We start from the raw sequence: 9542 nt of genomic DNA on the forward strand, positions 1-9542 counted from the left end.
GAAAATACATTGAGCTACATGTACTTAACGGTACTATGTCACAAATTCATTTTTCCAGCAGTGCTGAAATTTCCTACTGGTTTTCACGCAACATAGTATCAATATCAACGCGCACTCCGAGATAATGTGGTTCGAGCGAGCTCTCTATATTTTTCACCCGCAGTCAACCGTGAAAGAGAAGAGGAATCTCGGCAAAACGTTTTCACGTTATCATTTGTAGCGGTGGTACCGGTGCCTGTCCCGCAATATCAGTCGCGTAAAATATTCGCCTGTCCCCGGGTTGGGTCGGGAAAAAAGACAAGATTAAAGGGGAAAAAGTGAGAGAGAGTAAGAGATAGATAATGGAGAAAAGGGATGGATGGGGTAGTTGAACGAAGAAAATACAACGCGGCATAGTTGCAAAGACACGAAAATATCTAGCCTACATATGAACCACAAACGCTGTAACCTGCTCCACTTTCCATGCTGATACGGCATGTCCGTCGTGAAAAAATAAAACACAGCGAGGGGTAACTCTGCGACGGCCGAAAACTCTCAGTACAGCCCACGGCACGTTTTTTAGTCTCATTTTCACCTCGTCTAGCAAATTGAGCACGACTCGCCGTTTATATCGCGCTTAATATTGGCCCAACGCGGTGACGTTAAAACGCGATAAAGCTCCGAAACGTGGCTCAGGCCGCGTAGGTAATTTTTGCACTACGCATTGTATCGTTGTAACTAAAATGAAAAAGGGGAAACGGGTACACTTCGCGCGGTAATTACATTCTGTCCGTGTTCACAGCCTTTGTCGAGCATCGCACTTTGAACAGCCACCGACTTGGTAGCTGTAAAACCATTTACGTCGCGCGAAATCCTTTGTGCCATATTTTGACTGCCCTTGTAAATGTCCCAGTTACAAGAATAATTGGTTTGTTAAGACATTTTAATAAATGAAGTATACTAAATACACGAAGCGAAGGAAATGAAATTCTTCTATTAATGAAATAATCTTTTTATAAAGGTACCTTGACGTTCAATAAATTTATATAAATACATTCCACCAAATTTAATTATCTCACTCGACGTTTAAATTATTCATTCTAGAGGTGAAATGAAGCCGAAGGCGAGCAATTACGTGGTTCAATTTCAATAGGTATTAGATATCAAAATCCTGGAAGGAGGCTGTCTTTGCGACTTTGGTAAGCAACCGGAACAGGGAAAACGCAAAGACGAACGAAAGACAAAGGGGATAGCTGTTTATCCAAGGGGTGATCGTGATCGCACGTGAGGGATCACCGCAACCACGTCACGGCCGCAATTTCCAAGTTGCCGTGTCTGAGCTCGATCCCTTATTTAAGAGAACTCCACACGTCTTGTCCCACGGGAGTCTCGTAGAAGCATCAATTTCTGAAACAGGTGCGACGTGCCGAAGCGTTAACACAGGCGTATCGAACTTTCACGGAAAAGTTATCCTTTCGATCTCCAAGGAACATCCTTAACAGGAACGTCGGAATCTCGACTATCTGGCTCAATTTTTTTCACCCACATACACCTAATTATCATTAGTTTCTTGTTCCTGCTTGGTGAATCTGGCACGGAATCCGACAGCTCTCATTAATTGAATTCCAATAATTGCATTCTGCACGTGGTGTAATTGCGTTCCTGATACGCAGATCGCACCGATGGCGCAGTAATGCAGAGCTTCACGTCGATTTCAACCGTGCCACCTTCCATCTCGTTCCGTGTAAAAACTAAATTGTCCAGGTATGTCGGATATGTTGAAATTCCACGGACCAATGTCCCACATTCACAAGCTCGTTCACAAGCTAGCAAAATATCTCCTAAAGATGCTCTTAATTTCAACATTAGTTTCTTCTCTCTTCTATTTTCACAGGCCTCTGTTTCCAAATCGAGCTTCCAAACGAAGGAAGCAACGAAGGTATTGGCGTTGTTTCTAGATGTTTACAATTTTGCAGATTCCAAGTTGAACTCCGAATGGTCAACGACGCTGTTACCGAAATACTTGAAGGATACGAAGAGATGAGCGTCCTTATTCGAAAGTTAAATACAGAAGCTGTTGCTACATCGTCGCCCTATCCTGTGTTGTTTTCTACGCAAATTTTCAATAACGTCTGCCAGAATATTGGATAGGTATTGGCGCGAAACGCGTGCAACGGGAGGAAACATATGTGGTTTTGCGTTCAAGTTCTTCAAGTTCTTTTTTTAGGCACGAGCCAGACACGAACGTTGAATTCTAAATGCTTTACCACCTTTCAAAGACGATTCGATGTGTTCGATGATTTATAAATCAAGGAGAATGTCTATCTCCGATGGAAAGTGGGATGTCATCGGTAAAAGGGAATCGTTCTATTTGCGTCGTAGAATACAAAAGAGACCTAATGTATTATCGTACAAAGTATCCGAACTCTTTTCCCTGCTATCAGCAATTCCCCTTGTAACGAGAATCGATCCCGGACAACGAGCTGAGCATCATGGAGTTAACGCACAGGCTTCAAGCGTTCCCAATTTCTATCGATCCTGAAGCGACTATCGCATTCGCCTCGATTCTTTGATACACGCGCGAGAACCAAGCGCATGATTACCAAGTATCTTCCAATTTTCTACGAAGCGTCTCTAAAAAGTTTACGAAGGAAAAACGAAGAAATACCTCTTCCTAAACGATGAACTTTTATTCGATCGTGTTTCCTTTCACAGTGACGCCAAGTGATCCCTACGGAGACTCCTTGGAGACATTTCTGCATAACGACCGAACACATATCCATCCACAAAGACGTCTACCTCGCACAGAGAATTCCTGATGCGTCTTCGAAATTACGCTTTTATCCGCTGCTTTATACTTTCTGGTCCGTTCTCTGTCGTATGTGTTTCACGCGCAAATGCAAGAAGTCTGCTGCTGGTATCGCCGCCTTTGAGAACGCTTCTTTCCACTCCCCGCCCGGTATTTCGGTCAAGTGTTGCCATTATGCTTCAAAACATTTTCGCGTTAAACATCGTCTTTTTCCAAGCTTGTTCCAACGGCGGAGGACGGGTGCAGTGACTTCGACGACCGAGGGGGCTGCTGCGTTCTTCGTCGTTCGTCCGCGAAACCCTCTCGAAAACGTACCTAAGCGTACGTCAATACGAACGGCTGCGTGCAACGAGTAAATGGAAATTTTAAGTGCTGCCGCCGACTGAAACGTACGCTGCTTGTCACTGCATCCTGTGCGACCGTCCATAAATGCACCGCCGTCTTCCTCCACACGAGGGGCCCTCGTGTATGTGTTAATGGCAGCGACCGCGAGCAGTCTTTCCACCCTGTACACCAGGTAACTAAACGCTATCGAATCTTGTCGTGAACTTGCGCTATTACCATGTGAGGAACGACACTGTCGGAGTTTAGTTCAGGAACGACAAAGTGGTCTCGGCAGTCGAGCCTGTCTGGGTGGCTAAATATTATTGTCAGCTCGTGAATAGTAGTTCAATTACGTCGAATCGATGACTCGCGTATTTTAACAGCCGCCGTTGTATAATATCGAAAATTTGTACGTGTAGAGCAAAGAAAGTGGGGGAATGTGAAACGACTGCCATTTTCGCGATACGATCGCAACAAGATACAAGATAGGGGACGATGCAATGAAAATCGTCTCATTTCGCTTGAAACCAATTACGTGAGAAAATGGTACGTTCTGTGTTCGTTTGCATTTTCGTGGCGTTCGTGGAACGAAACGGGCGAGGATACCGCGTGGCGAAAACCCCAAAAACGAAAACGAGAACGTCCCTCGTCGCAATCCCTTTATGCAAATTTCGCTACCAGCCATCTGACGCCCTCTCGCACGCCGAGACAAATTTTCGCGACATTGCTACTTTATGGACCCTTAAATACACAATGAACACGAAATCGTTCGACGCGTTATTGCGCCGCTTGACGGATGCTTAGTTTTAATAAGGTCTGGGAAAGAATTAAAGGAAAACACGTACCGATGTGGTGATTAAGAGCAGATCTTGTCACAAATAAATGTAACTTAACGAAACAAAACACATTGAATTACATAATAATATATCTACGACGAATTTGGATTTTATAAACCATTGATACCAATTAGCTGTCAAAGTGAATTGTAATTGCGACTAATTGTTTAGCGGCAGTAAAAATTACAATCGTTTATCATTTGACTCGTCTTCTATCGAAAGAATAAGACGGCATAGTAAATTTCAATCGGGGAAAAAATGTAATTGGACGATCAGCCCGAAATTCGTTTCGGAATTCCTACATTTCGCGCTATAACCTTCGATCCAATTATCTTTAGCGATATCAAAGTTACGAATCTTCAAAGTATAACTTTTAAATTGCTGGATACATTCGAATTCGGAAAAGAAATAGTCTTGTAAAAGAAATATCAAAGTTTCTTCCTATAAAAAGGTTGCACAAATATAATGCTATGCGAGATCCTCATAACTTCCGCAAACTAACTAGAAAGCAGAGTTAGAGAATGCTTCGTAATGCTTATCGTAATTTGAAATATATAAAAGATTAACGAGATAATAATTAGGAGTGTCTTTTTTACATTGAAGATCGTCTGATCTTTTATCAAAATAATTGACGCTAATTAAGAAAGACATTAGCTTTTGTGGAAATTTAACGTTGCAAAACTCGTTTACGTTCGTCGACTAACTAAAACATATCTTTCACGAAATATCTCTCTTTTTATAGAAATTATATCTATTCGTCTAGAATCTATCAAAAATATCTTCCGGAAATTTTCTACTATATTTTATTAATATTTTCAAATTATTCCAAGTGTTAGAAAGACTATAACTTTATTAAATAATAAATAAACATGGAAGTAGCTGCTTTTATTACGCAAAACTGAGCAAAAAAGATATAAAGTAAGACCCCATCCATGTACACGGTCGGGCTGTATACTCGTTGCTCAAAAGCGTTCGAGAGTGTGGAAAATGCAATGTAACATTTTTATCTGGAATTTTTCAATCTTGCGACTCGCCTGCCGCCTAGGTACAACTCACGATAGCAGAAAATGAATGTCGCAGCGCGTAAGTGTATTTCTGTGTAGTAAGGACGATGGTGTAAGTCACTCGACCTCACGTGACTCTGTGGACTTGCACGTCACTGGAGAACTCTAACCCCCGCTATCTGGAATCTTTCAATTTCTCATACTTTCGCTATTACGAATGCCAGGGAGCTCTGCATTTATGCGCGTATTCTTACGTGTACGCAGATTATCGATAAAAAGACTAGAGAGAAAAAAGTTCGACGTTTTCTATACTATACTCGTATACAACATTCCTACAGGTACTGTTCCATAGAAAGCATCTCGATTTCTACATTTCCTCAATTCCTTCATTCGCATACGCATATCGTAAAAAGAATTTCTCTTATGGAATGTACAAATCCATGAAATGGATGAAACATACGTAACTAGTGCTCCCGAAACAGGACAAAATGACCGCTTATCATATTACATGAATTTTCATTCACCAAAATAGCCAAAACCTTGCCAACGTCATTTAGCAATTAAACTTGTGCAGATTGCGATAAAACGCGTAATTTAATTAATAAACCATGATGCTGATTAAATCGCGTAGAACGGAATTAAACAATGCGTTGATATCGTCCGTGAAATCAAACAGAATGATTTTACAGATTGCAAAACGTCAACGGCATTTCAATAAATACGATTTCAATAAAACCCTGGTGGGGAGGAAATGTCGTGGTAAGAGACGGATCGACAAGAAGCTCGTACACGGTTCTTGTTTGTTTAAAGGAACCGTGTTAAAAGGAAAGAAAATGTTTAACCAGATCAGTTCGTGTTCGAACAGCGAGTGAAACATTCGACTAGCCCTAATCACCGGATTACGTGCCACGAGGTCGCGAGTCATGAAACGCGATAAGAACGTTGTTACGAAGTGTTTTCGCGACCTTAGCGTGATTGTCCGATCGACGAGAAGCTGCTGACGATTCTGCGTGCTCGTGGAAATGAATACCGAGAATGCGCGTGACCGAGCAACAAAGCGAAACCGAACAAGAGCGACAGCTTGGAAGACGGAGGAAAAAGGCGGAGGAACAAAAAGTAGAGAAATTCCATTGATTTCCATGTACGAGAGTATTAGGCTGAAAGGGAAAGAAGGAATTCAACAAACAAGCAGAAGGCAAACGTATAACGACGGGGAATCGAAATGAAGGGAAGTAAAACAGGATTGGCGGGATTCAAACTTTACCAAAACGAAACGAGTTTACGTGAAAATTAAGAGACGAGAGTGAAATTTAGTTCCACGAAACGACCTCTGCTCGAAATGTTTTGCGCATTCTCGATTAACGGCAGCACCGATGAAAACGATGAATAAGGAGGTAATAAAAGAACGAAAAGTGTCCTCTTGGCCAGTGCACTCGAGTGGAGGCCAGCTATTTTTAATTCCCTTTAGCAGCTCCGTTGTAAACCTCGTAATGGCGGGCATTAACCAATTAGCGCCCACCACCCCGTCCTCGTATTTTCCTTTTTTTTTTTCTTTTCTCTAATCACGGTTCTAGATACTGGAACAGCAGTTCCAAACGGGCCCGTGATGAAAGATGCAATACCACCGCTGGTGTCCGCCTATTTTCAGCACCATGTGCCAACAGGCTCCACTGCTAGCCGCGGTTTGGCAAAGCTTTGAACTCGCCAAAGCGAATATTATTTCTGCGGCGAAGCAACTCTTTGCAACGGGACACGCTCGGAAGAGGGCACGACACGCTTAACGAAACGAGACTCGTGTTATGAATTTTCAAGTAAAATGAAAAATTCGTGGACGGCCGAGCGCGTCGCAGTCCTCTTATGTTTAACGTTATTTACTATTCCGTTTGAGGAGCGTTTGAAAATCGAAACTAGCAAAATTAATGAATCCGTTAGCGAACAAATGTTTCATACGGTTTTTGCAATTTTACACGAGATAATGTTGGTCCTAAATATTATTAAGAAAGTTAACTGAATGTACCACTCAAAACTACCATATTAAAACAAAGTAAATTATAGGATAATTTTTTAATACCTACTATCAATTCTTAAAACCTAAATTATAATATTGTTTTGAAATGTAATATGTTGTTAATTAATATTTCTATCTATATATTTATGAGACTGATAGAAAATATTTTTATCGCGTATTTTATAAGGCACGGTAATTATAGCTGATTACAAAATACAAACGTATCAGCATGAAGAAAATTTGAATATTAGCGGGAATGAATTATAATCCCGGTATGTGTTTTATGGTATCGAAGGAACGTTTTCCAATATTGGTAACGGCGAAAATTATTTATGCGCGCAATGTCGACATAGATATTAGAAGCCTGGAAAATATTGCGACGAGAACGAACGTCTCTTCTATATTCAATTCGAATCAACAATTTTTGAACAGGAAGATATTGCGAGCGAAATTGAAATCCAATTTTCGTGTTCTCTGAAATACCATATCCGCGACATAAATCCGACGGTTATATCGTATTTCGATTAAAAACTATCTTCGAGAGCGGATACAACCTAAAAAAATACGAACAAATTTACAAAAACGCCCGAGCATGCCAATATTTTGCTTTTTAATTTCGCTTTGAAACGCGTTCATAAATTTTTCACCGTGCGATGTATCGCAAAATATCGAAGTAATATAAGCTTATCAAAATGGCGTCTCATTTCGTGAAACATGTAGTATGTACTTTCCGTATCGAGAAGTTCTAAACAAACAAGTAAGGTGATAACACGAACAGTTCATTGTGAAATTCTAATTAAAACAACACATTAATTTCCATAAAATCGTTATTATACTGAGAGAGAACTGTTAGATAAATACCACGGTCGTTCGAAATGGTATCGAAACTTAGGTTGTGCAAGCATAACACCTATTCATAAATCGGTGCGACAAACTGCCATAATAAATAAATATAACGCATTACGTACCAGAAAAACGTATGAGGTCAGTCCCGCTGTAGTTCGATGTAGTCGTACACAACTCCAGAAAAGATAGGCACACACACGAGACCACCGAATGGATGAAACAGTAGGATAGATGATGGAATGGAGGCGACCGATGTCCCAAACAAAAGTTACGTTAGGCTAGGTCACGTCAACGCCAGATTACGCCGAAGACGATCTATTTCCCGCACTCCCCGTACTCCCGTGAGTACGAACTGCACGACGACGACAAACACGCGCGCACCGACTATTCACTGTGTCCTCGCGCCGACTGGGAACAGTACCGAACATTCAATGGCGTCCGATATCCTTTTAAAGGATCGTCGAACTCGAGTGGCCGAAAAGAAAACAACTGGCGATCGAAAGCACGAGCTCGAATAATCATCTGGCAAAAGTCGAATCGTTACCCGATTTCAAGATGGAGCGCACGGTGAGTATGTTGACAGTTTATGTCGTTAAAATTGTTGACACCTCATATACGACTGCATTCAACCATCCGTCCAATTTAAAATGAAATTACCAATTACATTCGTTAAACTACTTTAAATTTTCCGTTTTAAACCACGCAACACGTAAAATCAGAGAACATACCAGTACAATGTACGATCAAAATTTACAAACGGTCGGCATGAAAATTTCAAACGATAACACTAACGATGTGAAACAATAATGCCAATATATAAAATTCAAATGTTATTCTGTCGCACATTTACGAGTTGTTTTACTTTCTTACCGACTGTCGAAGGTAAACAAGGAACACAAAAAAACCGTTAAGATACGTATCGCCTGATGTATAGGATTTCGTATTGTTTTCACCTTGAAAGTTCGGTTATTTAATAATTCTTCGTAATTGACTGTCCCAGTCGAGCGCGAATCGAAACGAGAAAAAAAAAAAACGTAGAGGACAACGTGGTACGACTCGCGTGGCAACCGCTCCCGTAAGTACGCACACACGCATACACCGAAAGGAGAAGGTGCCGAGAGAGGGCGACACAGCACCCTCACCGATGCGCGGTTCGAGTGCGACTGAGCGAGTCGAGGCAAGCTCGTCGAGCCGAAAGCCACAAGCCGCGTCAGCCGACCGGCGGCGACGGACCAATCAGGGTTGTCCTCTGCGCAACTACCCGACACCCAAGAATTGACCACATGCTCGCCCATTCACCCTTTCTTTCGTCTTATCTGATATATTTCCTCCCTCCCTACCTTTTTTAATAACATATCAAAATCAGCACGGCGTCTTTTTGTCCACCGGCCCCATTTATCAGAGAATGGATTCGCAAGATGGATGCATTCATATTGTTTCTGATACACGACGTTTCCCTAATATGTTTCTGTCGTGATTTGTGATTTATTGTAAAAATACGTGAGCGTCCTAAGATTTCAATAAGGAAACAAAAATAGGACAAATATTACTATAAATACTGTTACATAAATATCGCTAGCAAAAATATTTCAATCTCTCAAGTTGGAATTTATTGTATTCTGCCAACGTATTAGTAGGATAATTAAATTATGAAATTAAGATGGAACCTCTTTAAAATAATATTTATACACACGTGTTTCGTAAGTAAATTGCGCTTGCTCCAAACATATCTTAAA

The 9542-nt window shown here is 41.2% G+C and overlaps 1 protein-coding gene across 6 annotated transcripts in view; it reads right to left on the bottom strand.

Moving 5' to 3' along the window:
- Positions 1–8981, bottom strand: part of LOC100745693 (discoidin domain-containing receptor 2) — a 224952-nt gene extending 215971 nt beyond the window's left edge. The window contains exons 1-2 of one of the 6 annotated variants that reach the window (XM_024366066.2): positions 8760–8981; positions 7929–8214 (exon numbers count right to left, since the gene is read on the bottom strand). The gene's annotated coding sequence lies outside the window, so the exon portion shown is untranslated. Of the gene's footprint in view, positions 1–7928 lie in introns of all 6 variants that reach the window. The other 5 variants (XM_033319603.1, XM_012382946.3, XM_033319601.1 and 2 more) reach the window with 5 other exon arrangements.
- Between the last annotated feature and the right edge of the window lie 561 nt (positions 8982–9542).

Source organism: Bombus impatiens, unplaced genomic scaffold, assembly GCF_000188095.3.
Source record: "Bombus impatiens unplaced genomic scaffold, BIMP_2.2 scf_0197, whole genome shotgun sequence".
NCBI lineage: Eukaryota > Metazoa > Arthropoda > Insecta > Hymenoptera > Apidae > Bombus > Bombus impatiens.